Below are 6,000 nucleotides of genomic sequence, written 5' to 3'. Positions count from 1 at the left end.
TTCATCTGGCAAAACATTTCAATATAATGAACTTTTTTATTTTTATTTTTTACATTTCCTGCTGTGTGTCTGACGCCTGTCCAATCCAAGGGCCACAAATCCAACGTTACTGCACCGGGGAAATGGCTCTGCTCTACTAAAAGACTTTTACAACGCAAGATGGAAATATTAAAACTCACAGAGAGGAAGATTAAAAACTAGAAAATCAGACTCTGTGCACGATCATTTCAGGCTGGAGTGTGTTTGTTTGCGTGGGGGACTTTGTGACAAGTCATTGAGGCATTTCCTGATTCGAGGCGGTCTGGGCATCATCTTTACGCAGGTATATTACCCTTGACAAGCATTTCATCTCGTCACTTACCAAGACACACACTCTGTGCTTCTGATTCCGGCAGTGAGACCGAGGACAAATGTTGCTTTTCTACACCATTACTCCGCTTTTCAATTCTATTCACAACTTTATCGTCCCTCAAGGAGAAATTCATTTGGCGTCACAAATCTCATCTCCATCAGGAAGCCATGCGATGGCTGGTTAGCGACGGCGCTGCTGAGGCTGGTTGCCCCGGCAGCGCGTAAATAGGATTTTTATTTTATTTTTTTTATTTTTTTATCACCGTCGTCCGCGTCAGAAATGTGTTCCTATTTGAATTCTTCAAAATGCGTAACCACGTTGCTCTTCATTTGGAGGCTTTTTTTTTTTTTTTTTTTTTTGAGCCATGAATGTCACTAATGACCGCTCACCCAAACAGAACCAAGTGTGAAATATCTGCCTCTTGTTCCAGAGATTATCTCAGAGCTTGTTGGAGAAAAAAAAAAAAAAAAAAAAAGCTTTGAGATAATGAGCTCTCTGCGGACGACGTATCACGTGACAGATCCAGACAGGTGACACCATGGCAGCGCCGACACACACACACACACACACACACGTGATCACACAGGTGGAACGTGGGGTAAACACGGCGCGTCTCCAGGAGACGATCCTGGAGATGCTTTTAAATAATAGAAGAAAAAAAAAAAAGAAGAAAGTTAGATAACAGATCGGATGCGGATCCGGTGCTTGTGAGGCTACGGAGCGTCGACACCAGATGCGTGATGGTGTTTGTTGTTTTTTTTAAATTTAAAAAACGCTCCGTCTTCTGATGATATTCATTATGTCGATCAATAAAAGGACGCGTCTTTTAAAAGTCGATGTGAGGTTATTAGGAGAACAGCTGCTGTTATCCCCCTCAAGTAGAATCTGAAAGAATCTAATGTGAAGATGGATGAAGATGAAGATGCTCTAGATAAATAGATAAATAGACAGCAGGAAGGGGGGGGGGGTGGAACCGGGGCTTGTGATTGGATGAGGTACCCGATCCTTCTGCGCTCACACAAAGCAGCTGTTTAAGCATTAGGTCGAACATGTCAGTGCATAAGTATGCGGGCATCAGTATGGATGTACAGTTCTCCCTCCTGCTCGGGTAGCAGTCAGTGCCAGCCTCAGATATGCTAATTGGACAGTGAGTTTGACAAGGAGTCAGCCATCATCCTGCGTAATGAGCCTCTGCACCCAAAATGGACTGAGAGAGAGAGAGAGAGGGATGGAGAGATGTTTGGTCTCTATTTGGACGCAAACGCATCCATACTTTCACCTCTCAGGTGACTCATGATCTGGAAACCGTCGTTTCTTTTTTGGCATTAAACTAAAAAAAAACAAAAAAACAAAAAAAAACCCCAAACAGCCACCATTAAACTGGATGACATATACATTTTTGGCATTAACCTGAGGAGTCTGAAAGAGGTTTATGAGCTTAAGGGGTTTTTAAAAAATTGACTCAGCTCACGGAGGAGCAAGTAATCCTTCAACGTATTTAAAAAGCATGAAAATTGTTGAAAATGAAGCCATGAGGTTTCCTCTCCTTATAAAACGAAATTCAGGGCATGAAAGCGTTAAAATCGGGAGAATGTGCACATCCATGCCGACTCTTGTATTATATACACCTGTATTAAATAGAATTAAAAATAATATGTATTATATTATACAAAAGTTAGGGTCACTATATTTAAAGCAAGCTTGAGTCCAGAACCTCAGAAAACAGATGGCGCCACATTAGAGATTCATTAACATGCTATTTGTTGTAAAGAAACAACTTTGTGGAATAATTTGCTGTAATTAAACCAACACTGTTCTACATTTATTCAAATAATTTGCTCTATTGATCAGATATGTGTCACGAAAACAGCTTCCAGACAAGATGTGTTTGATTTCCTCCACCTCGCCCTGCAGCTGTTCACTCTCCCCTCACACTTTTTTACTGTCTTGTCTGTAATAATCCCTCCTATATGTACTTTTACACCATTTGTAATACATTTCCTGCTTAGTGGGAGTCGGTCCATCTGTTGCTGGGCTTATCTGCGTCCTGTGCATCCATTACTGGATGTGTTTGCCTGTCTGACCTTGGAACCCCTTTAAGATGCGTGGGACAGTTTGTTGGGCTGCAGCAGCTTTGCTTTATCTCCTGCTTGCAGAAATTAATATGAACAAAAGCTTAAGCACATGAAGAATATTTTGAAAGAGGCACAGTAGCTTTAATGGTCAGAAATATTGGTCATACTGGTGGGTAATTCTCTTGATATGCTGATGCTGCGCCATTTCAAAAGGCCGATGGCACCCTCGCTTCCGAGATTGAACAAACGGGGCCGATTGCGAGTTTGCAGCGGCTAATGCGGCTAAAATGAAGGTAATTGAGGGGTAGGGTTGAGAAAATTGTGCGGTAGAAGTTTGTCATTCTGTCTTTATATGCTTCATGCACATGTCCACTACCCTGCGAACTGCGAATGATAAGTTCATTAAATTGTCGCCCCAAGCAAAGCTCATGCTCACTGGCAAAGAAAGCCAGGGAGAGAGACGATGTAGGTGGAAAGAGTTTTTAAATTCTCTTCTCTCTCAATGCCAAGATAGATATTTTCATGACTTACATACTGTTAGTTTGTGATCATTACAAAATCGTGCTTGTTTTTCTGGAAACAATAAAGGCTGAAAATAAACATCCATATTCATCATCCTTTAACATGGAGAGAACAAGACAGAACTATTTCAAACATGGACATGAAAAACATTTGAAAACTTCAAGATGAAAATATGCTTTTGGCTCCAGACGACATTTAATTTGAAACTTCCTGTCTTGCAACAGAGATGTAATCAAAACCCAAATGATCAAGTCTGAAATGACATTACGAGCGAGATGTGTGTGTGTGTGTGTGTGTGTGTGTGTGCGTGCGTGTGTGCGTGCGTGCGTGTGTGTGTTTTGCAGGGCTCCCTTCTCCCGAGCCGTGTTGCCTCTCAGTTCCGTGTTTAGAAACTCAGATGAACATTGTTGCTGCCTTTCATCAATAGTTGCCATAAATAAAGCGGTTTGGATGTGTGTGGGTCAACCAGAGGCCTGATTCCAGCATTTATCAGGACTGATGGAGATGGAAGCCGAGGCGCCTGAGTCTCCACATTCATTGATATTCAGGGTAAAGAATCACAGCCTATGAGTGACAGGTGTGTTTTCTTGTTAGAGAGGAGCCTCAGTTTATCTCCTCTGCTAAAAATGTAACCAGGGCGCTGCAGCTCATGCCTGCAGTAAGCCGCGCTACATCCTGTGCCTCTGATCCTTGTCGTAGGTGTGTGTGTGTGTGTGTGTGTGTGTGTGTGTGTGTGTGTGTGTGTGTATGTGTGCGTGTGTGTGTGTGTGTGTGTGTGTGTGTATTCAGGAGGAGGGACGTGTGAGAGAATGAATGCCAATCTCCCCCATGATGCTTTGCCATCTGCCGTGTTTTTTGTGTTGTGTGTGTGTGTGCGTGTTTGTGTGTGTGTGTGTGTGTGTAACCCTATGGGTGGCCATGGGCTGTGGGGTCAAACGTGAGCGAATATCTGCCCCAGTCAGTTTGAACCGTCAAGTTTTCTTCTCCAAGCTTTCCCACAAAGCCATGCATAATTCAAAGCTGGAAAAGTCTCACCGCAAACTCAGAGCCAGCGGTGAAGACGGGAAAGAGAATAAATTTATAGAAATGATACGTTATATAATATTGTCATCCACCAATAATAACATTTCGTGCGTCTATTTATGTTTCCCTTACATTTAAATGGAAATAGTATAAAATTCTGATGCTTTTTTCATCTGGAAAAAATAAAATAAAGGTCACCCAAGTGTCACGACCCACATGGGGTATTTTCTCCCCGCGCTGGATCTCATCCATTTTAAAGCTAAAAGAATCTCTCCATCAGGTGCAGCATCACAGCCAGCCCGGCGCTGCAAGAAACAGATCTGGTCTCTCTGTGTGTGCTCCTATCTCGTTGTCATGGAGACAGGCCTTGTGAGACCATCGCAACCCACTTGTGGTGAAAGGCATCATGGGTAAAGTGAAGGGAGGGAAGGGTGAGGGTGGTGGTGGTGGTGGTATGAGTTTATGTGAGAAAAACAAAACATGTCATCTTGCACAGGGGGCCCCAGCGGATCAGGGGGCCGGCCAGGGGCCACCTAAACAATGTGATTTCATCAGCCTGATGGAGCGCAATAACCGGTGTGCATTTCACCACCTGAGCAGCGGTGTCGTTATCTGCTTCCCCGCAATAAATAGCGCACGCATCGCCATCAATCACTCAGCCTGGCTGACCATCTGTGTTGTCATGCCGGAAAGGTAATAAGGCCAACCCCCTGCCGCGCTCCCTCTCCCCCCCACCCCCACACACGTATGCTGATGATGGTGTGGAGAAGGAGGCGGTATTAGAGTCGCCGGTTCGGCCTTAGTCATGAGAATATTCATGCTCATACCTTTTAATTCCAGAACAGGTCATCATTACTCCCTTGCATGTCTGTGGAGGGTTTGGTTTACATTCTGGAGACTCGCTCACACCGGCCTTGCAGCATCTCTGGGGTTTTTTTCTCCTCATCCACAGCTGCAGGATGCTTTAAGTACTTTTATTTCAACTGTGTCAATAGAACCAACAACAGCTGGAGCGAGCCGGTGCAGGGGCAGCTGGGGGAAGAGGAAGAGGATCTGGATACCAGCGAGGGGTTAGAGTGTGTATAGAAAGACAAGTGGATGAATGATAGGGTGTCACGGAAGAGCCAAGAGGGAAAAGGGGTTAATGAGGGAGGGGAGAGGAGGATGGAGATGAGACGGAGATATGAAGGATTAGGGAGATGGAGGTAGAGCAGACGAGGCTTTATCAGCAGGTGAAAGATGGCGGCTAAAACCGATGTCACGGGGTCGGGTGGGGGTGCTCCGGCAAGGAGCGCAGAGGAAGTGGAGATGCGAGGGAGCGCCTAATGCTTCAGTGGCTGTGTGGCTCCACGCAGAGCAGCACTCCTAGTTAAATTAATGGCGGCAAATTGAGTTTCCATAAGAGTAGAATTTACTTAACATGCTGCCAATGGTGCTCGAACGAGCCCTAATCTGATTTCTCTTATCACATCGTTCAATTGAAAAGAAGAAAAAAAAAAAGGGATGGGGGACGGACGCTGAAAGCTTTTCTATTTCACGTCGATTACACGATGTCAGATAAGACGGGGACAAAGCGGTGTTAAAAAAATTAAAAAATAAAAAGGAAAAGGGCCCGTATCAGATAGACGGACGTGTTTTATTTTTAGCGTCGGGTTGGGCAGACAGTAATGTGTTTGAGCAGGTCATTAGCTCAATAAGTGGTTGGAGGAGTCCGACTGCTGAACTCACCAGAAATGTCTGTATCATTTAGTAAAGTAGAAAAAAAAAAACAACAACTGCCAGCATTGTTGGGCCATCTGCTTGTTTGTGGGTGTCGGCACATATGTGGCTCGTCACCTGCCTCCCCCCCCTGGAGCAAACGTGTTATCCTGTCCCGCTACTTAAAGGTTAATGTGCATGTGTGTGTGTGTGATGTATGACAGCTCCACAAAGACTCATTTCTCAATTAATCTCCCCCACCTGCGTTCTGACTAGTCGGGGGGCCATGGGGGGCTGGGGTGGGGTTGCGGGGGTGGATGGATGAGAGTG

General features: G+C 44.7%; 1 protein-coding gene across 1 annotated transcript in view; it reads left to right on the top strand.

Annotated features, from left to right (window-relative positions):
* Nucleotides 1–6,000, top strand: part of LOC137611959 (receptor-type tyrosine-protein phosphatase S-like) — a 58,008-nt gene that overhangs the window by 5,133 nt on the left and 46,875 nt on the right. The gene's annotated exons all lie outside the window — the stretch shown is intronic.

This window comes from Antennarius striatus, chromosome 18 (genome assembly GCF_040054535.1).
Source record: "Antennarius striatus isolate MH-2024 chromosome 18, ASM4005453v1, whole genome shotgun sequence".
Lineage (NCBI taxonomy): Eukaryota > Metazoa > Chordata > Actinopteri > Lophiiformes > Antennariidae > Antennarius > Antennarius striatus.
The sequence above is the reverse complement of the archived record's forward strand: the minus strand, read 5'-3'. Positions and strand labels throughout refer to the sequence as shown.